Source organism: Misgurnus anguillicaudatus, chromosome 20 (genome assembly GCF_027580225.2).
Source record: "Misgurnus anguillicaudatus chromosome 20, ASM2758022v2, whole genome shotgun sequence".
Taxonomy (NCBI): domain Eukaryota; kingdom Metazoa; phylum Chordata; class Actinopteri; order Cypriniformes; family Cobitidae; genus Misgurnus; species Misgurnus anguillicaudatus.
Genome location: NC_073356.2, coordinates 12,866,428 through 12,889,556, shown reverse-complemented (window position 1 = coordinate 12,889,556; position 23,129 = coordinate 12,866,428). Strand labels below are relative to the sequence as shown.

General features: G+C 36.6%; 1 protein-coding gene across 2 annotated transcripts in view; it reads right to left on the bottom strand.

The window, feature by feature from the left end:
- The window catches only part of gabbr1b (gamma-aminobutyric acid (GABA) B receptor, 1b), a 160,340-nt gene extending 153,576 nt beyond the window's left edge, over window positions 1-6,764 (bottom strand). The window contains exon 1 of one of the 2 annotated variants that reach the window (XM_055219081.2): window positions 5,975-6,764. The gene's annotated coding sequence lies outside the window, so the exon portion shown is untranslated. The remainder of the gene's footprint in view (window positions 1-5,974) is intronic. The other variant, XM_055219082.2, reaches the window with a different exon arrangement.
- Window positions 6,765-23,129: the final 16,365 nt, after the last annotated feature.

Below are 23,129 nucleotides of genomic sequence, written 5' to 3'. Positions count from 1 at the left end.
TTGGTCTCAGAAAATATCTGTAAAATTGGCAGACAGGCTTCTGTGCAAACACAAACACATTCAGTAAAGGACCTAGCAATATTACCGTAACATTCATGGAAAGCATTCTGTATGAACAAAACGCAGAAACAATGCCGTAAGAGGCTGGGCATTTCATCACAACAAGAAGTTATGGTTCAGCTCTTTGACACAGGGATTTAAACGCAGATCAACATTCACATCGAGACATGTCAGCAAACTGGACTGAAGCAGGGAGCTTGTCACTATCAGCACTGAAGCTGAGATCATTCACCAGCATGACAGAACAGAGCATCACACACTCCTTATAATCTTGTCATAAACTAAAACGCAAGCGCATGGTTCCCTTAAAAGAGAGATATTGCGGATAATTAGTAAAGTTCAGATTTTGTGGAAAAAACCTACCATGTGGAGGACTTGTAATGCGTCACGTGTCTTTACGGGATCTTTACGGTATTTGTGTGAATGCATGCACCGATTCCGGAAAATGGCGTTTAACGAACTCTGCCAACAACGTGGTATTTCTGAATGGCCTGAGGCCTGGATTAAGCGAATTTAAAGGAATAGTTCACCCAAAAATGAAAATAATGTTATTAATGACTCACCCTCATGTCGTTCCAAAGTAAGACCTCCGTTTATCTTCGGAACACAGTTTAAGATGTTTCAGATTTAGTCCGAGAGCTTGTTGACCCTTCATTAAAAATCTACGTACGGTATACTGTCCATGTCCAGAAAAGTAACATCATCAAAGAAGTTTATGTGACATCAATGGATCAGTTAAAATGTGTTGAAGCATCGAAAATACATTTTGGTCCAAAAATAACAAAAAGTACGACTTTGCGCGAGACTAAAGTCACGTGACTGAAGATATATCCTCAGACATGTTTGCAACAGTGTTGTTTTCGTCAACGATGACGATAACGAAATGATTTTGTTGACGCACATATTTTTTATGACGCTAACGCGACGATGACTAGCTAAAAATGTCTCTAAGGTGACGAAAACATGACGAGACGCTTTCGAGTTTTCGTTGACGAAACGAGACGGAACGAAAATGATTATAAGTCTGACGTTCATAATGCATGTCATTTCTGCCTATTTTGCGTGAAATCTGTCTGTTTTTAGCTCAAAAGTATCAGCAATGCTGCCGCTTTCTATCCTTGTTTTGGGTCAACACAGTCTCACTCACGCTCACACCCACCACCCGGCTGCCGCCATGCCGCGCACGCGCACAAGATTTCAAACAACAACAACAACACACCTGCGGCTGTGGCGAGTTCGAAGGACCGTAGCGGTGACGCCAATAAACGGAAACGACGAGATGATTTATGGACATACTTTCAGTATAATCCATCAGACAGAAAAACGGAATGCATATTGGGAGACGACGGTAAATGTGGCCACAAAGTAGGTGGGAAGAATACCACCAATCTCAAGCGGCACCTGAAGGCTCATCACGCTAATATTTTTTAAAGGTAACTAACAAGTCACGCTGTTAAGATATCATATACATTCAATTTTACTCGACATTCGGCTTGTGACACATTTCATGGTAAGCTTAAGGTTTTACATGTATCTACTTGTCAAACCTAAGCCCGTTTCCAATACTTTTTGTGGTGTATTTAAATAAGGCAAGGCACGCGTTTCTCAACTTTTTAAGCGAGGTCTCAGCGTAACACACAAACTCAACATGATGGTATATTAGGCTCAACTTTTTTCTTCATAACTTTTTGTTATGACATGCGCAGAAGGCACACCGACTAAAACAACGGCAAGCCCTCAGGGACAACCTTAATGCACATTTTAATTGTATTAAATACACCACACTTTTTAACCTAAATTCATTGGTTAAAAAATACTTTTTTTTACTAAAATTAACTTAAACTTGACTAAAACCTTTTTGCGTTTTCGTCAACTAAAACTTGACTAAAACTTGACTAAAACTATAAATTTTACAAGTGACTAAAATGTGACTACAACTAAAAGCATTTTCGTCCAAAAGACTAAGACTAAAACGAAAACTAAAAGGGCTGCCAAAAACAACACTGGTTTGCAAAGTCTTTTTTTCCAAACTTACAGCGTCCATCTCCCTCAGACTGTAAACCAAGCCCGGGCGCACAAAAATAAGTTGGGGCGCACCAGATAACACGTCAGCCACGTCGTACGTCAGTCGTGTCACTGCAGTCACGTGACTTTAGTCTCGCAATTTTTGTTATTTTTGGTCCAAAATGTATTTTCGATGCTTTAACACATTCCAGCTGACCCACTGATGTCACATGGACTACTTTGATGATGTTTTTATTACCTTTCTGGACATGGACAGTATACCGTACATAGATTTTCAATAAAGGGTCAACAAGCTTTCGGACTAAATCTAAAACATCTTAAACTGTGTTCTGAAGATGAATGGAGGTCTTACGAGTTTGAAACGAGATGAGTCATTAATGACATTATTTTTATTTTGGAGTGAACTGTCCCTTTAAGGCTAAGGTATTTGATGAACAAGTCTCACTCAGAAATATGTCACATTTTGAAAGTAATATTTGTTGCTCACATTGACTGCAATGGTAAACACAATTGTGTGTTTTAGAGGCCCTGATCTCATTCACAAACTACTTTATCCAAATAAAAATGTTTGTACATGGGTCAAATACGCTGTGGACACTTCAAACAATTCAAGTAATTAACATGCAGTGCTGCGTGCCTGCATCTGCTTGTTTAAATCGATTATACAATGAACAATTTAAGCATTCTGTTCCCTGTCTGTCTTCCTATCTGTCTATCTGTCTATCTGTCAATCCGTCTATCTATCTATCTATCTATCTATCTATCTATCTATCTATCTATCTATCTATCTATCTATCTATCTATCTATCTATCTATCTATCTATCTATCTATCTATCGCATTCCCTTCCATTTATTAATAGCTGTACAGTCTTATTATCCAGATGCATGAATATTATGTTCCTTCAGCAGGTCCACGTGGACATGATAAAAACTTTATTATTCATCATTCCTCTAATTAAGATAGTTCATTAACTCACTCTCTGCCCTCACGGGGCTTTCTTTGGCTGATGAACACATAAGTAGTACGCTACGGAAATGCCAATTAACCCCATTTACGCTTCCAGACTCCACACCTGCACAAACTGCAAGAACATTGCCGCAAATATCTGAAAAAAGATACAATCATCACGAATGCAAGCAAGCATTCGCTCTCTTTCAGATACGTACATAAGGAGTACTTATTTACGCATTATGAATACATGATGGTACATAGTAGATACAAAATGGTAATTTAACAGCGAACAAACAAAATCACAATTTCAAATCCAGCTGCAAAGGTGAGTCACACGGGTTTGATTGCCAATTTGCAGTATGTGTCAGCTATAAAAGAGATCTGACAGTTAGCACTCTGATATGCGAGTCTTCAAAGCAACAAGAGGAAAATAACACAGCGCTACAGAGGCGGAATAATCGCTGCCTAAATTACAGGTGCATCAGTCACAAAAACTATCAAATGACTTGAAATGTCAAGAAGTACATCTCAAAAATACAATCCACATGCCAAACATGCGCAAACCGCATCGACGAGATGGAACACAGTGGCTGAGGTGCTCACTGACACAGCAGAGTTAAATGACACACAAGTGTGGCTTGAAACATTTTCACAGAAGTGAAGAGACTTGTAAGTTTCACACCGGCTGCACCCCACAAGGGACGAATTTACTGCATGGCCAGCAACTTGTTAAAGGGTTTGTGAGGCAAACACAGCAAAAGCAATAAATGTGGATAGGAGACAAAACCTGGTACTGATGGGTCATATTTCAATCTATTACCTATATCGACAGCAGTTTGTTTAGTGGAGGCCAAATTATGCCTTTCGTTATGGTATAGGGAACCCTTGGGAGTCTCATGCTTTCCAAAGATCTTTATATACAGAAACCAAGGAATAGGATACATTTTTGCATTTACATTTAGGCATTTAGCAGACGCTTTTATCCAAAGTGATTTATAAAAAGCGAGGAAAAACAGCAATGCTATTTGTCATAGGCAAGCAATAACAAGACAAGTACTGTACAAAAAGTATAACACCATATAGACATTTACATTTTACATGACACTAAATGTAAAACGCATTTGAAGGGGCATCAATACTGCTGTATAACATCTCCAAAATTAAAATATAATACTGTAGTATACTTTAGTATTTAATATGGTAAACTGGATTAATATAATACAATTACTACACTTTAAAAATGCTGGGTTGTTTCAAACATGGCTGGGTAAACTATGGGCAAACCCAATCATTGGGTTTAAAGAACCTGCACATGGTTAGGTCATGTACAGACATTTTTAAGATAGTTTAACTCATTGGTTAAAATTTTAAATGGTTAAAAAATAGTAAAATAAGGAAAAGCCCAACCATTGGAGTAAAATTAATGTACCCTTCACTCTAAAACAAACGGTGCAATAAAACACCAAAAGTGGTTCTTTGCTCGTAATAATAGAAGAACCATTTTTAGTGCCATATAGCACCGGTGAAGCACCCGTTGAGAACCATATAGTGCTATGTAGTAGAACCATATGTGCTGCTATATGGCCCCTATATGGTTCTACACAGGTGCTTTACCGGTGCTTTATGGCACTGAAAATGGTTCTTCTATGATTAGGAGCAAAGAACCACTTTTGGTGCTATAAAGCAGCATTTGTTTTTAGAGTGTTGGTTGGGTAAAATATGGACATTTTCTAAGTTAATTTTACCTAACGGTTGGGTATGTCCATATATTAAGTAGCCATGCATTTATATAGTATAGTATATAGTATATGCAAGTATATAATATAGTATCTTGTAGAATTAATAATAGTAATACCACGGCCTGTTGAATGCTTTATTCTGATTGGTTGAGAAATGTACCACGGCACGGGCATGCCTTATTTTTCGATAAACGCACACCTGACCTGTAAAATGTCTTGAAATAACCACCAGAGCAATGTATGTGGTAACCGTGGTATAAATTGACTCCAGTCCTTTAAATTATTTGAAAATAATACTTTGCGTTGTGCTGCATACAACCTTTGGTGTGCATTATGTAAGGAATAATTGACGATGGGCCATTGAATTATAAGAAAATAATGCACACCCAAGGTGCACAGCGGATGTGCATTATTTTCAAATAATTTAAATGACAGGAGTCAATTATTCCTCTTATTCCACGGTTACCACAAACATTGCTCTGGGGCCTATTTTTAAGACATTTGACAAGTTAGGTGTGCGGTTATCAGAAATTAATGCATACCCACGGAACATTTCTCAGCCAATCAGAATACAGCATTCAACAGACCCGGGCTATAATTTCGAATGGGCTAATGTACACTGAAAAAATGCAAATAAAAAAAATCTATTCATTCAATTTACTCAATTATTTTAAGGTAAGTGGTCGCAATCAATTTATTTAAGCTACATTTAAACGAAAGTTTTTTTTTTTTCAGTTTAAATGTAGCTTTAAAAAATTGTAAATTAAATGAATCATTTTTTCAGTGAAAACTATAGTATACTTTAACATTTACATAAGCAAGGTCAGATAGGAATTTTACTACAGTGTACTATAATAAATACTAAATTGTCTACAACAGTGTCTATTTTTTCAGCACCATGGAGAGCAACCAATCCGGTGACGTTCAAATACACAAAACGAGTACAAGAACACACTTTTAGACAACTTGTCCATCTATTTTCTAGTAGTGCCTGGTAAAAATTCAAATGTGGGACTTCTGCACTAAAGGAGCTGAGCCGGTGTTTCTGGTTAGAAGATAGAGTTGCTCCAAAATTGCATAAGGAACATCATACTGACAAACCCAAATTCAGTTAATGGTCTTACTGAAGTAAATATAAGATATGAGAAATCTGGTAAGCACAAAATGACACCACATTCACTCGATGATATCACTTACCGCGTCGTTCAGGCTCTTTTTTTGGACGGTCTGATGAGATGCTCCTTGAGGGATGCTTGATATAGCCAACGGTTGTGTATTTTTGCGCGTGCGTGTGTTTGTGCGTGGGGGGTGCTTGCTCGCGATACCACAGGTAAATAAATGTGCTTAAATTGTTCTCACAGGCTATGCTTGATTAATCCTCACAGCTTCATATTAAACTTCAACTGTCAGGTGGCGCGAAATTGCTCTTGTACGATTAATATTGCGTGCGTCGCGTTTCGACACGTGCAAGATCGATCTTGCAGAATGATTGCTTGGATATGACTAACAGTCTGGTGTGAATTATAAATCAATTATAAAATCAAGTTGTAATCTCAACGGATAAATACGTTACAGTTGTGCTTTGCCTGCCTGTATGTGTGTATTGCTCGATTACAGCGACTGACAACGACTATAATGAAGCGTACGCCACTAAAGAAACGATCTCAAGTCGGATTAGACGCAAACGTTTACACACTATTGTTTACAAACGTCGGACGATCGGAAATCGTACTCACGGACACTAGACGCCAGCGCACTTGCCATGATCCGTCGTCTAAAAGACTCACAGGAAAAATAAATAGGCTACCAAATGTCGATGTGAATTAAAGGGTTCATAAGAGTATCCTATCCCAAAAAAGAATAAAGTGTCTCTTAAAAACGATGATAAATGTGATGTAATATCAGCAAAAAGAAACACGGTAGCTACACACAGACAACGACGACAGATCGCGGAACCTCCCTCTCTCTCTTTCCCTCTCTATACTCGCGCGCGCGACGTCAGAGGGCAGTGCTCTCTCTCTCTCTCTCTCTCTCTCTCTCTCTCTCTCTCTCTCTCTCTCTCTCTCTCTCTCTCTCTCTCTCTATCTCTCTCTCTCTCAATCTCCTGCAGTCTGTAGTGTGCACACTACATGAAGACACCGCCGATGGAGTAGAGTGAGATTTGGGCGCTTATTGGCTGATGGAAAGACAGATGGTGCGTTTATATCCCAGATAAATAGTGCGGATCTCCTCCCTGCGCACACTGGATGCTTTACAGGGACCAGCCAATGAAATCCCGTCCTTTTCGGTTCCCCTGTTCTGCTGTACTGTCACTTTGATGTATGTAGGCATTCTGTCATTGTGTTATATGAATTCAGTTTGGGCTGGGAGAGACAACTCTGTTGTCATTTCCTGGACTGACTGCTTTTATTATCACAGTGCTTTCTAGACTCTACTGAAACGCCTTAAACATGGGGTTTGTCTTAACCCATAAGGCTTATTAATGTCTGGCAACAAAGTTTGTAGAAGATTAACTTCTTTTTTGGTTGTTTGAACTTTATAGTTTTAATAAAACCTAAAGTTTAAACATTTCAATTAAATGTATTTTCTGGTATCGTTGCAAAGCAGCTTTACAGATAGATAATGTTCTGGGTTGTTTCAAAATATTGTTGGGTAAAATATGTAAAAACCCAACTATTAGTTTAAAATTACTCTATGCTGGGTTGTTTTAACCCATAGTCTGCGTTTCTCAAAGTGTGGGGCGAGCCCCACTGGTGGGAATAGGGACATCACAAGTGGCGCATGACAAACGGAAGAAAATTGGTTATTTTTGTGCCCAGCTCTATTAATTCCTTTATTTATTGACCATACAGTCAATACGACACATTTAAAGGAACAGTATGTAGGATTGTGGCCAAAACTGATATTGCAATCACAAAACTTGTGGCTAAAACTGGTACTGCAATCACACTGGTGGCCAATACACAACATGACAACATAAACATCAGTTGAGGGCTGCAACTCCACTTTTAAATGACAATATCCTGGCCAGACCACTGTTGTGAGTGATATAAGTATTTAAAATAAAAATGATTTTTTAAAGACATTAAGGAGGATTTTCTTTTTCCGGGTGGATCATCAGTTGCGCAATTGCATTTTTTTAAAAAGTGGAGAAGGCGGTTCTTTTCTAAAATTCAAGAAAAACCTCTGCTACACCATTAATGTCTAGTCACATATCACGGCCATTTTATGATTAATTGATATAAATTTCTTACATACCGCTCCTTTAAATATGAGCCTAACTTACAGTTTTTCTCAGTCGCTTTGGTACATTTGTTCAATTCTCTTGATTGTGCACATCAAAAAAGTAGTTTCTCATTTATTTGAAAAAGTTGCAAATGCTTTCGTACATCCATGCAAATGATTATGTACAATTCTCTGCTTTTTCCTACATTATCAATAGCTAATGTCATGTTGATCAAAATGTATTATAATGGGTCTGTTGAATAGTCTCACCCCCCACAACATTTAGGCATTAGTTCATAGTATAAGTCTTTACATGGAAAATGGTTGAACAAGTTGGCATAATACAGGGTTTGGTCAAACATTTCCATTAGACGTTTTTTGTCCTGAATTGATAAATTGCTCCCAGTTGAATCTTGACTTTCTCTAACAGACAGAAACGTCCCCAGCATGCAAAAACCGAGACGTTGAAATGATGGCTAACTATAGACCCAATATAGTCCGGCTATGAGTAATCCACTTCTACCCTAAACAACCTTGAATTTGATTACATGCCACTTTTGTCAAAAAAAAACTTGAAGATTTATGATATTCCAACATGTAAGCAAAGTCCACAGGTGTTCAAGGTGTTTGGTTTCATTTCTTTAACATGTTCTAAAAGTATATGCATGAATGTCTATTTTTGGGCTATGGTTAGGTGTCTATTATACTTTCAGTGGCAGCCCAAATTTAGTCTAGTATTAGCCAAAAATGCTTGCTGGGTCAGGAAGACTTCAGTGTAATTCCTACAACACTGCATGTACAAAAGATTGTCCTATGTTCACATTTCTACTTTTGTGTTTTTTTCTTTGTGCTATGCAGTGCTGTCTTTTCCTTTCTGTATGGCAATTACATGGTCTGTCAATGAATTACAGTACAAACAGTAAAAGCGTAAATGCAAAATTTGTCCAGTCTCTTGCAGTCAAACTCCCACATAACTTACACTAAGGTGTATCCTACAATCTACAATAATTGTCAAGAAAATTTTAGCCATAGTTTGCCTCAGAACATCCCTCCAGAGTAAACTGTTATATTGACAACATGACTAAACACTTTGACTGTCTTACCCGTACAAAATGACACAATGACTTGTCATTCTGATGGCACTGACATCTTCATTGACACAGATATTTATTTTTGAGAGATGATCTAAGGATTTTGAGTAAGAGAGTGGCTTTTGCAGGTAATCCATGGTGTTTTGCAATTTGTACAAATTGTTTTGAGAAACGCACTTACTGTTTTGCAAATATCGAAGATGATTCGAGAAATGTACCAAAGCGACTGAGAAAAACTGTAAAACAACATCAGACTGTGAAGAAAATGTCACGCTGAACTATTGCCTACAAGAATGAATTAACGTTGGAATGTTAATTGAAGTGGAACAAAAACTTTAATGTGAAGAGGCGGTATAGGCGGGTAAAAAAGTTAACAATGAATAAGTTTTTGACACAAAATGAAAAGAAAACTGGAGATTCGGCACCAGCAGATAAAACCAAGACAGACAGTGGACCTTATCAGCCAAAAAGAAAGTATGATGACTTTTGTCAGAGTTGCATTATTATTTACTTTTGAACAAAAGTACTTTCTTGTTTCATGCAAAGTCAAAATACATTTGCACATTTATTTTCTCTATTGAAAGTGTTTTAATGCTGTTATGTTTAGAAATATGATGTGATTAAATACATTTCAACAGTTTTAAAACTTAAAGCATAGTTGATTACCATTTTGTTTGGCCATTTTGGGACAGGTGGGGTTTGGAACCCTTCCTCCAAGGGGTGGAATGGAAGACATAGTTTGAGAAACACTGATTTATATGCCCACATATGCCCAAACATACAACCCAACATTTTATAGACCGAGATAAGAATAAACAGTACATTTCGTATTAATTTACATTGCTAGAATTTCCACCATCAGTAAACCGTCTTGTTTCTTGTTTCTCTGCAAAGGCGGCATAAATGCCACATAATGTATTGATTTCATGCACGCCCTAGACAGAAAAAAGACAGCAACTCCAGTACTGATCCACCAACTTATTTACCCAGAATCAAAACCTATGATTCAACTGTGTGGTCGTCCTACCAGACCCTCAGCACTCCACATTTTGGATGTGATCCTAATTTGGCACACCCATTCTACTCTATAAAGTTTGCCCCAAGCTGTCACTGGGGCGGTGCCCTTAATGGGGCCATGGCATGAAAAACTGACTTTTTTCATGTTTAAGTGCTTTGATTGGGTCCCCAGTGCTTCTATCAACCTATAAAATGTGAAAAAGATCAACCCAGTAACTTAATTTTGGTAAACCATTCTCTACAAGCACATGAAAAAAAGGTCGTTGAAAATTGTCTCTCCTTATGATGTCATAAGGTGCTCTTATTATAATAATACCACCCCTTAATCTGCACTATCCAACCACAGTACTGCCATTTAGTGCAAAGAAAAGCACAATTGAGTTTAAATTGCAACAAACCACCATCATTGTGATCAGTGTTTGAATTTCATCAGCTCATTTGCATTTTAAAGGACACGCCCAAAACGGCACATTTCTGCACACACCTACAAAGTGGCAATTTTAACATGTTATAATAAATTATTTATATGGTATTTTGAGCTAAAGCTTCACATATGTACTCTGGGGACACCAAAGATTTATTTGACATCTTAAAAAAGTCTTGTGCCTTTGCCCCTTTAATAAAGTTGCTAATATGTACCATTAGGTATAGATATATAAACATTTAGTACCAGTATGTACCTCTGAGGTACCAATATGTACTTTTTGAAAGGGTACAGCCTCACTGACAGCTAGGGACCATTTATGACCATAAGTCTGACGGGGTTGAATAAATCAAATGTATTAAATAAGGGTGAAACCCAAAATGCGCAGTATAGAAGGGTCCCTTAATAAGTAATACTGCTATATCTGTCATGTGTTTCAGCACCATGGACAGTGACCCATCTGGGTGACATTTAAATATAGAATTCGAGTGCTAAAAATACACTTTGGGTCATCTTGTACCTCTATATATATATTTTTGGTAGGACCTAGTAAAATAATGTTGTGTGATTTCTGTCTGCAGTAACTGCGCATGTGTTTAAGGTTGGAGCACATAGTGATTCCCAAAATGTAAAGAATCCTCACAATGACATTCAGTTGAATGATGAATTGCAATCGATTTTATTTCCTGCATGTCTTTCTTTGCATGCTAAATTGTGATTCTTTGTGGTCTTTACCTTCATAGCATAAATGCCACATCACGTATCGACTCAGCGCACGCCTTTCAATAAACATGACAGCAACTCCAGCACACATCCAGAATCTCATTTACAACGAACCTAAACAAACTTATAGACTGCCCCACAAGCCCATTCCTTCAGGAAATGCCATCCCAGTATCTTGTTTCCGAGTATGGAATAGATGCACACATTTCTAAATCCTATGCCTCTGTTTTTGGCAGTGGAAGCAGAGAGGATGAGTCACGCCGGTGGAAAATGATATCTCACTATTCGATGAGGGCAGCATTTATCATGTGAGTGAGGGTGCAAGCAAACATTTAATTATAGACCTAGTCCATTAGGATGTCAACACCTCAGCAGTCTCTTTCCCTCAAAGTCAATAATGACCTTTAAAACTTTTTGATTGGTCAGAGAGAAATGCAATGCAATTTGCATGCTTGCAACTACCGGCGCTGCACTGTAGGTAAAGCCGATCCATTGCCACTGTCAGATCTCATCGTCTCCGAAGATTACTCATAAACTCTTCCGAGCATAAATTCTGCGCTCTTCTATTAGACTACGGGGAGATTGGACGGTGTGAAGTGGGCTGCAGTAATTACTCATACATAGATTTGAACAATAGACTGTTCTTGCTGAGCACAAACAGAAGAGTACAGTAAGATAGGTAGAGTTTCATTATTCCCAGCTGCAAATGTTTATGTGCAGCAACTTTGAAAGAGATCTCATTTACATTTATAACGCCGTGCCATGGTGGCAAATTATTTACGTCCATAAGCATAGTTTCACTATAAAGGATGCAGTAGAGGAGTCTTTTACGCACTAGTACACCTACCGGTATTAGCATTTATTTTTAAACCCCACATCTTTTTTCTGTACTGTATAGAGATAATTCACTGTATAGATACATCAATAACGTGACCATTGAAGTATTGATGTCTTATTCCTCCAATTTTCGAATTCTGTCTAGGTCACTTTTTATAAACCCAGACTTCAAATTAATCTTTCCTAACAAGGCCAACTGCTACACAGGAAAGAAAGATGACTTACAGTATGTGCCTACTCCTATTTCTGGATCAATTCTACCCATCTATTTTTGTCAGTTCACTGTCTTAATCTCACACTTTCTTTTTCTTTGGCTCAGAACAAACTGGTCAATCTATTTCAAGGTTGTTCAGAGACGGGTAAGATCAGTGAAATCACAAGTAAGTCATCTGGGATGTGTTTCATCAGCTCGGGTCCTTATCCCAGGACAAACTCTATTTCATGATGTGTAACAGCGAGAGAAGTGGCACGTCAAAGAGTGACAGCCGTGTCCGGCTCTCCTGGCTATTTCTGCTTCACAAAAGATTCTTTAGAATGTAAAAAGGTATAAAGAAATGTTTCTGTCCACCTTTGACTCAAAGGTTCTTTTGGGAACCAAAATGGTTCATATGACATCACTCTGAAGAACCTTTTGTAGCACCTATACACTCTAAAAAAACAAACGGTGCTATATAGCACCAAGACTGTTGATTTGAATCGTGGCCATGGAGGAGCCGTTTTTGGTGTCATGTAGCACCGGTGAAGCACCTGTGTAGAACCATATAGGTGCCATATAGCACCACTATAGCACCAAATATGATTCTACATAGCACTATGTGGTTCTACACAGGTGCTTTACTGGTGCTATATGGCACTAAAAACGGTTCTTCTATGATTACGAGCAAAGAACCACTTTTGGTGCTAAATAGCACCAAAAGTGGTTCTTTGCTCGTAAGAACCGTTTTTAGTGCCATATAGCACCAGTAAAGCACCTGTGTAGAACCACATAGTGCTATGTAGAATCATATTTGGTGCTATAGTGGTGCTATATGGCCCCCATATGGCTCTACACAGGTGCTTCACAGGTTCCTAAAAGGTACTTGTTGGTCTGTATACGCCTTTTTCAATCCGCCGCCATGTTGATTCCAAACCGAGGTTTTAAGGGATGGAACTTTTTGGTGTAGTAATATTTATTGATTAACTCTCATAATTTCTACATAATAATATTAACATTTATTGAGAACTAAATTTTCCTAAGTAAAATGATGATAAATACACAATTAATTCATGTAAAAAATGAACTGTGTGGGAATAGTAAGTCTTATTAGATATTTTCTTGTATTATTTAACTGTTTTAGTCACTGCACATAGTCCTAAAATAATTAAGTAAATTTTAATCAAAAACTTTAGCAGATTCAAGTAAAACATCTTTGTTCATTTTACTTAAAAATATTTAATCCATTAAACTAAAAAATCTAAGTAAAATTTACTTACATTTATTTGCACATGTTGTAAGGAATACCCACAATTCTTTGCGCCTGAATATTTTTATTTTTAAGCTTTATCACAGAATAAGAACTGATAAGAACTTTAACTACTTAAATATTTGTTAGCAAAATGTCATAAAGGTTTAAGCTCTTATATTATTGATGTTGTTTTGTTGTAAATAATAATTTTGTGAAGTCACCGTTCAGGTGATCAGTGTTGTTTCTTTACATGAACCCTGTTCAGAACAGTGTATTGTAATTCTCTCCACAGTGCTGATAATGCATGTCAGAAACACAGTTTGTGTGCGTTTCTGTTCCGAATCAAGTTTATTCAATGACTGACTTGTCAGTCATGAATTTTGTGTTATAATGCCATTTATAACACTAAAAATAACTAGGTCCATAAGAATATGTTAAAGAAAATAACAAACAGAAAATACGATTTATTTAATATAATTAGGACAGCAATGCTTCAATTTTCAAAAAAAAACCTAATAGACTTTACCTAAACGATTAAAATAAATCCAACTTCTAAATAAAATAATTAAGTAACATTTAATTAATTATTTAACATATGTCATACAATTTTAAGTACATTTTATTTGATTTAAGTAGGTAAATTTTACTTATAAAAAAGCAGTAAATTTTACTTAAAAAAAGTTATTGCAAATTGTTACAAGGATTTTTTTTAAAGTAAATTTTACAAGTTGTTTATTTCAGTGTATCCGCTTTAAACCTATTGTTTTGTATCAGGATGCTGGTCATTCAGACATCAAAACCCAGAAAATGAATAAGGCGTATGGTTTGATAAAGAACCTTTAACATGTATAGAACCTTTCTGTTTTGTTCTGAAATGGCTCTGTGAAGAACTAAAAGGTGCAAGGGGAACCATGAAATGGCTTTGCTTTCATTTGTTTAAAGGGAAATTCCGCCCTAAAACGGAATTTAGGGTGTTTTTTCGTAGTTAACGAGTCAAACTTTCATTTAAAAGCATATTTATGACTGAAGAGCAACATTTAAGATATTTAAGATGTTCGTTTTCTGGTAAACTGGCCTTTGAATGGGAGTGAATAGGGCATGTCGCATGAGTGCACAAAATCTCTATTTTTACAACACTAAGAAGGCTCGACACAACGTGATACTTTACTCGAAGTATCACGTGGGTCTCTACACATGAACGCGAGCATTGAGAACATTGTTTGTGTACACAGATTTTAGTAAAAGCGAAAAGTTTGGAACAACTTACCGTGCTGTTAAACTGCGTCCCGCCGCCATATTGCCAGTCATGAGCAATCGATTTCAGAATGCGATTGAATGGACTCCATAGGACGCTACTTTTTCAACTACAGGGTCAATATTGTTTTTCACTTGAGACAAAACAACAAATTATCCGTGCATTTATATGGAACTATGCTTTAGGAGCTATCCATCTTTACTCTCCTTCCTCCTTATGTCGCATTCTGAGATCGATTGCTCATGACTGGCAAGATGGCGGCGGGACGCAGTTTAGCAGCGCGGTGGGTTGTTCCAAACTTTTCGCTTTTGCTGAAGTCTGTGTGCACGGGCAGTGTTCTCAATGCTCGCGTTCATGTGTGGAGGCCCGCGTGATGCTTCGAGTGGGGTATCACGTTGTGTCGAGCCTTCTTAGTGTTGTAAAAATAGACATTTTGTGCACTCATGCGACATGCCCTATTCACTCCCATTCAAAGGCCAGTTTACCAGAAAACGAACATCTTAAATATCTTAAATGTTGCTCTTCAGTCATAAATATGCTTTTAAATGAAAGTTTGACACGTTAACAACGAAAAAACACCCTAAATTTGTTTTAGGGCGGAATTTCCCTTTAAGTGTGCAAGGTGAAAAAACATAACACATTGGCTGCGTCCAAATACCCCCACTTGTGGTCTTGGCCACTTGAGAGCGCGTGCATGCGACAGGAAGTAAGTGTGCAAGACTGTCCCATGATGTCTTAAAACTGGCAAAGTGCAGTGCCCTTAACGCACATTAAACCCACACTTTCTCGAATACCGCTTCAAAGGCTAAGCGTATCCCATCATGCATCATGTTCAGGATGTAAATCATGAGACTTTTGTCCAAATCTCACGAGGTGTCGTGAAAACTTTTAATTGTAAGTTAATAAATGGATTTGACATATTTTGGTAGTAGAATGGAAAGTATTCCACATTTCATTGGTTCAAACATTATTGTGTATTTTGTAAAACATCTGTAACTGCTTTTATAACATTAAAACAACATTAATGGTGTCGTTTATTCAGGGACTATAAACAATTCTGTGTCTGAAAGTCTCAGATAAGTTTAGATAATATTCTTTAAATGTTCACTTATTTGTTTATGTGTTCATTTTATTTAAAGAAAACCTTAAAATTTATATTTTAAGTAGCCTAAATAAAAAATGAATACGTTTTGGTGCAAATTGCTACCAGTACCTGGATTGACATTTTAATACTTGCTAAGTGTGTCCCATCATTTTTATTTAAATGTTTCAAACAGACTAGTAGCAACATTTTTAGTTAGTCAGCAAAACAATTTAAAATGAAATTTAAAGGAACAGTATGTAAGAAATGTATATCAATTAATCATAAAATGTCCCTGATATGTCTAGAAATCATTTTCATTTCAAATACTTATATCACTGACAACAGTGGTCTGGCCAGGATATTGTCATTTAAAAAGTGAAGTTGCAGCCCTCAACTGATGTTTATGTTGTCATGTTGTGTATTGGCCACCAGTTGTGTGATTGCAGTACCAGCTTTAGCCACAAGTTTTGTGATTGCAATACCAGTTTTGGCCACAATCCTACATACTGTTCCTTTAAAGTGTAACTTTAGGCAATTTAAAGTACAACTTTGTGCACATTCATGTTGCTCAGCAAGTTGCGCTTTACCCCAAGTTGCCATGACAAGGTCTGTGTTGGTATTGGATCGGATTGTACTCCCCGGCTTATTCGATCCGGCCATTTTCGCCAATACCGGACTTATATCAGTAACGAATTTCGTATCAGCCCACCCTTAATTTTTAGCAATTAACATTGGCTGCTAATGTAAAGTAGACGCTATTGACTAAGCTTGCGCTATTTAATGCGCACTTCTGGTATACGATACCTCCGAGTTGTCCCAGGTAGCGATGCGGCACTTCTCGTCTGGTGTGCAACCCCTTTCAGGTGATTTAAAATGGTGAAAATTATACAGAGATAGTCACAGATATAAAGGAGGAGCTCAACCCTAAACACCACCTCTGTCAAAAAAAATGACATAATGCTCTTGAAACGTTTTGTGCATTCATCAAATACTTTCGCTTCAAATCTGCTTATGGTCATTCACAAATACTTAGATTTCTCTTCTTGAGTTAAGTCCTCAATAAATTTGATGAACGACTGCGTGGGAAACAACCAAACGCGGATTCAAACTTGGGTTCCTTGTACTTGGATCTGAATGCAACCCTAATGTGGGAGCCACATGCATCACAGCGCCCTCTAATGTGCGGCTCAATTTCTTCATTTTAATTTTTTTTTACATTTTCCAGTGTTTTCTAGTTGCATCTTTAGTGGTTTACTTTCTTGACCAAAAAAGTGGAGGTTCCTGCCGAAAAAGCTTGTACTTAGAGGGTTTTGCATCGAAAGAGTAAAAATGTGTTAAATTACAATGAAGTAACATTTCGTTTGTGAAAAAAGGCATTTCAATTAACAATAAAATTAAAGTGAAATGACTGAACCTAAACATAAGAGCCTGTGCTCATTTACAAGAAAACACGTCAGACACACCTTGCATCTATCTTCAAATACACCCAATAAATACACAATTCAGATCTATAAAAAGCCATGTCAATGTTATTAACACTTACTAATGATTCGATCAAACTCCACAAACGACTCTACTACTCTGCCCTAAGCATTTTTAAGTTTTCATTACCTTACTAAACTTGAGTTGATAGACATTGACATCTGACTTATTTACAAATCAGTCATCAATGAATTTCATGAAGAAGCAAGACGTGCTGCAATATTCGCTCTCATCTGTAATCAAAATTGGCAATAAAAAATGTTTTTCCTGATATGTTTCCATTTAGGTATGCCAGCAGTTGAATCACTGAGTCACAAAGTCCTGAGTGAGACATTTCGGCATAATAAAAAATCACAAAGATGAACTGCGCAGTAAGGGCTCCGACTGCAAACATTTGCACCTCATCGTTCAATTCAAATTCACCTGTCATCGCCTCTGATCTCTCTTTCGCAAACTTCCACCTCTAAAGTCACCTGCAGTGTCTGAAGTTACACCTACTGCCTCCTCAAATTACCCCCATCCTCTCTTTAGCCATAACAATTATCACTCTTTTACATAACAATCACTCTACATACCCCTCGCTCACATCCATCTCCTCAGTGTGCAGTCTCTACGAGTTCTCTTCCTAAAATGTATATCATTGTTGAATAATTAAATACTAAAGATGGAGGATAATCCCCCCATCGTTCTCTTTCATTACTGACGTCCTGTTCCCTGACACAACATCTGATCAGAGTAGGCAGAGTGGCTCACCGCTCTCTTAACCCCAATCAAATAGAAGCTCGACATCTTAAAATAATGCCGAAACTAGGGAATTCGGCATCTTTGTTGATTACAGACAATTACGAAGCCATTTAGACACTTTCAATGAAGCTGGTAAAGAGCAGTGTTTGCTAAGGCAAGCAGCTCTATTAGGCTGCTATTGCTCACACTTTAGTACCTAAGGTTAGGGGTTGAAAATATCTTAAGTATGCACATTTCCAACAATGAGACTTAAAAAGTTTTGTAAAACTACACTAAAACACTAAGTATATCAGTGAGATTTATGATAAAACGTAAATCAGCTCGACCAAAATGCATCTTAAAGGTACATTATGGTTTTAGCGGCATCTAGTGGTGAGATTGCGAATTGCAACCAACCTCAATTTCGAAACGCAAAGAAAAGTCTGCGGTGTATGTAGATAAAAATGGCTCATTCTAAGGTAATAAAAACAATACAGTTCATTATGTAAGGTCTTTATGGGTGATTCTCACGAAAACTTGGTTTTAAAAATGTCAAGCATGAAAATGTAAAAATTGCTTAAATTTACTTTTTTTCCCACCAGACATTGAAAAACAAAGTCTGGAGTAAATGGGAACATTAATTTAAAAACTTTTACTTATCATTTAACACTTTTTGTAACATAATTAAAAAAATGAGTCCTAAAAAATCTCATTACCGCAACAGTCAGAAAACATCAACACTGACATATTTTCAAAATGACATGACAAACCTGAAAGAACATAATTTGGAGATTCTGCACATGCATTAAAAATCAAAGTATTATGCTTCTATTAATTAAATTAACATTTAATAAGCATCTGTTGCGGTAATGATAATCAAAATGTCGTGTAAGCATTCTGACAAGACAATATTTCAAATTAACTGTAAAAAAATGATCTTACTGGTAGCCATCTTGAAGTAACTGGTCCATGTGCTTGGTCACTCAAAATCAAACTTTATTAAAATTTTGTATGTGTGCTAAAACTGTTCTCAAAAAGTGTTGCGGAGGATGAGAACATCAGGCATGGACACATCATTTTCCTTATTTTTCTTCATTATTATTATACATGAATATTCAGTTAATATTTTTTTCTGTCATCTAAAGTCGTCTAGCAAAACATCCATTTATTTATTTTCTTAATATTTTTGTGTTAATTTGATTAAATTACAACATAACGCATGTTCAAACACAGCCGGACACGTTGCGGTAATGAGAATTTCAGCAGAAAATGAGATAAAATTTACAATTATAAATTCTTATGTTGAAATCACTTTTTGCAAGGTAGAACACAGTATTGTGTTAATTCTGATGCTTTTTAATGTTACTATATTACACATTTTAAAGCTAAAATCATTAGTGCCGTGGTGTTTCAATGGTTTCGTGAGAATCACCCTTATACACCACTGATAATATAGTTATGTAAATTATATTGCATTTCTGTCAACAGATCCTTCTAAAGGTCTTTACACACTGCAACGTTTTTCGTACACATTTATCATTGACGTTTAACGCCTCGTGACTCAAGAACGATGTGTAATGTCATCTTATGTCCAGGGAGTGAATTTGCACCTCACTCGGCTCATCGCCAGTGAAAATCGCTTGGGTGTGAAAGCAGAAAAACATCACGTAAAACGTCGGCGATAAATGCGCACGAAAAACGTTGCGGTGTGTAAAGATCTTAAAAGTTACACATTGCACCTTTAATACCAGGTTTTGACAGGGCCTTAGTACAATCTACTTTCGTCACAGTCACGTTAGGTTTAGGGGTGGGGATGTTTTATTCATGTTTTTTTTATTTGTACACATTGAATTAACACCTAGTGAAATATTCTTGCGAGCTCAAACTAAAACATCACCAGTGTTGGGGAAAGGTGCTTTTAAAAGTAATGCATTACAATATTAAGTTACTTCCCAAAAAAGTAACTAATTGCGTTACTTAGTTACTTTTCATGGAAAGTAATGATTACGTTACTTAAGTTACTTTTGCGCTACTTTTGCACTACTTTTTCTTACTTGTGAGGCTTGATCTCTTTCAGGCCTTGCAGGTGTTTTTTATGATCGCAAAAATGTCAAGCTCTGGCCTGCTATCTCCATTTCTGACTCAAATATGTTCAGTTTAATTCAGTACATTATTTTATTTTAAAACAATAAACTGAAAAGTAACTTGCATTACTTTTTTAAAAAGTAACTAACAATATTAATGTGTACATTTACTTACGTATTACGTCATTTGCGTTACTTGTAATGCGTTACCCCCAACACGGAACATCACACACATTGTTAACAGAAATAACAAAAAATAAACAAGCATGGTTGGTAAATTCAAGTTTTAATATTTCTAACTGTGCAATAAATTAACATATACAGAATAACTTATCCGTCACATAGGAGTTATTTGTATTCATCATACATCAGCATGTATATACATAGAGTTCACGTGACCTAATGAATGAACAGCAGCATACTGTATTAACTCTATAAAGCATCTTCCATTTGGTATGGTGGATTCATACAGAATTTACAGGGTTTGTGATGAACAAAGCTGCAATAACTACATTAAAAAAAACTGGCAAAGGAGAGCAGGATGTAAACTCAGAAACAATACTGTACTGCCAACAGCATGGTTTGTTCAAACAGCTAGCATTTTACATGAATTTATAGTGCATGTCTGCAACACAAACTTACATACATCAGAATCATTCAACTGTTCTTTTAAATATCCAGCAGGATTGACACACTTGTAAACATTTCTCCGTGATGAAACAAAACCCTTATTAACTCGTACCTGGACGATTCGTACACTGTAAACAATTCCTTGTTGCACTTAAATTTTAACGTTTAATCAATTAAATATTACAATTAATTTTAACTTTCTTGACTAGTGAGGAGTTGCTATAAATTATAAAATAACTTAAGCTAATTTAACTTAATTTTTATCATTTATAACAACTCCTCACTAAAAGCTTACATTTATTGTAAGTTCAAGTTGAATAGCTTAAAAGTAATTTTTTTACAGTGTATAGTATACAGTACTCTCTATTGAAAAAAACATCTCGACTTATGCTACACACCAAACACGGGGCATCGCGTTACTCGCTCGAGATTACTCACGGGATTTAACTTCATGTCATGCAAATTTTTCGCTCGAGTTCGGGCAAAGATGCGTTTGAAGCGAATAGCCCGTTTTTTCGCGGCAAACGTGACACCCATATCGCGTCATTCACGCGATGACGCGTCTGATCGCGTCTTTGCATTGCTTTGTATGTAATCTACTCGCGCAAATCGTTGAACTCGCGTCTGGTGCAAACTCACAGTTGGAAAGTGGGCTCCATTCACGCAATTGTTTTTTGTAACCCACTCCACTACAATATAAATTCTTTCTATTTTTTCTCTCTTACTATAATTTTTATTAGAAACATCACAATTACCACACAACTGCAAGAAATTTCTTCATTCTACAATATTTAAGTGCAGTCTTGCTATTTTTCGCAAGTTCTCGTTTCCGCTTAAAACCGACAAACGATGCATGAGTTTGTTCATTTGACAGCTTTTGTACTTTTTAAAAATAAAATAAAACTAAAATAAGCATCAGCAGCAGCAATTCATCTCCTCAGTGTCAGTGTGTGTATTCATTAGCTTTGTATGGTAACATTTGTTTTTATAATGCGTAACTATTTAAAAAAAAAACTGAAGTCAGACAACATACAACTTAAAGGGATAAGTTACCCAAACATTTAAATTCTGTCATTATTTACTCACTATTACGGAAGAGGATTAGGGCAAATGGTGAAAAAATTTGAATTCTGACTTTATTCTCAGAATTCTGACTTTAATCAGAATTAAAGTCAGAATTCAAATATTTTTTTCACCAGTGGCCCCAATCCTCTTGCGTACACTCTCATGTTGTTACAAACCTGTATACATTTCTTTGTTCTGCTGAAAACAAAGGAAGATATTTTGAAAATATTTTATATTTCATATTTATATTAAAGGGATAGTTCATCCAAAAATGAAAATTCTGGCATAATTTTCTCATCCTTAAACTTATATGAATTTCTTTTTTTCTGATAAACACAAAAGAAGATATTTTGATAAATGATGGTAAGCACACAGTTGACGGCACCCATTGAATTCCATCATATTTGTTTTTCCTACTATGGAAGGCAATGGCATCAGCTGTGTGTTTACCATCATTCATCAAACTATCTTCTTTTGTGTCCATCAGAAAAAAGAAATTCATACAGATTTAGAACAACATGAGGATGAGAAAATGATGACAACATTTTCATTTTAGGGTGAACTATCCCTTTAAATTTTATAAATAAATTTATACATGTTTGTAACAACTTGAGTGAGATTAAAAATGTCATTTTAAAGATGCCCATAAATCAGATATTTATATATCTCAAACCTCTCTCTGACCCCTGAAATTAACCAAGTGTGAAAACACCCATTTGCGTTTAAGGTGCTAAATGATCTTGAAGATGGGAAAACAAAGACATAAGTCCGATAGATCAAATTTTGATGCGGTGATAACTCCTGTGAATTCGCACATTTTACTTAAATATCTTTAGTTTCCTTTCATGTTTTCTTAACGCTTTTTACCCGCTAGACCAAGCTGGTAGCGCATAGTCATGATCAGAGAGCTAGAACTACAAATCACTGCTGACCGACTGAACCCCCACCCCCCATCTCATTGTTATTCATTAATTTGCAGAGAACATTCGGACCACGTCTGCTATAGTGCGCATTACAATAATGTCATGTCAATCAGTGTAAATGTGTTATTACTTTCTTTTTTTCGCTTGATTACTCTATTGCTTACATCTGAAAATTGATTCGTAATCATTTCTGCCCCTGGACAATCCCAGGAGGAGCCCACCTCTCATGTAAACCGTACGGTAGCCTGTTAGCGACTATGGCGTTAAAGGGATAGTTCACAAAAAAATGAAAATTCTGTCATCATTTACTCATATTCATGTTGTTCTAAACCTGTATGAGGTAG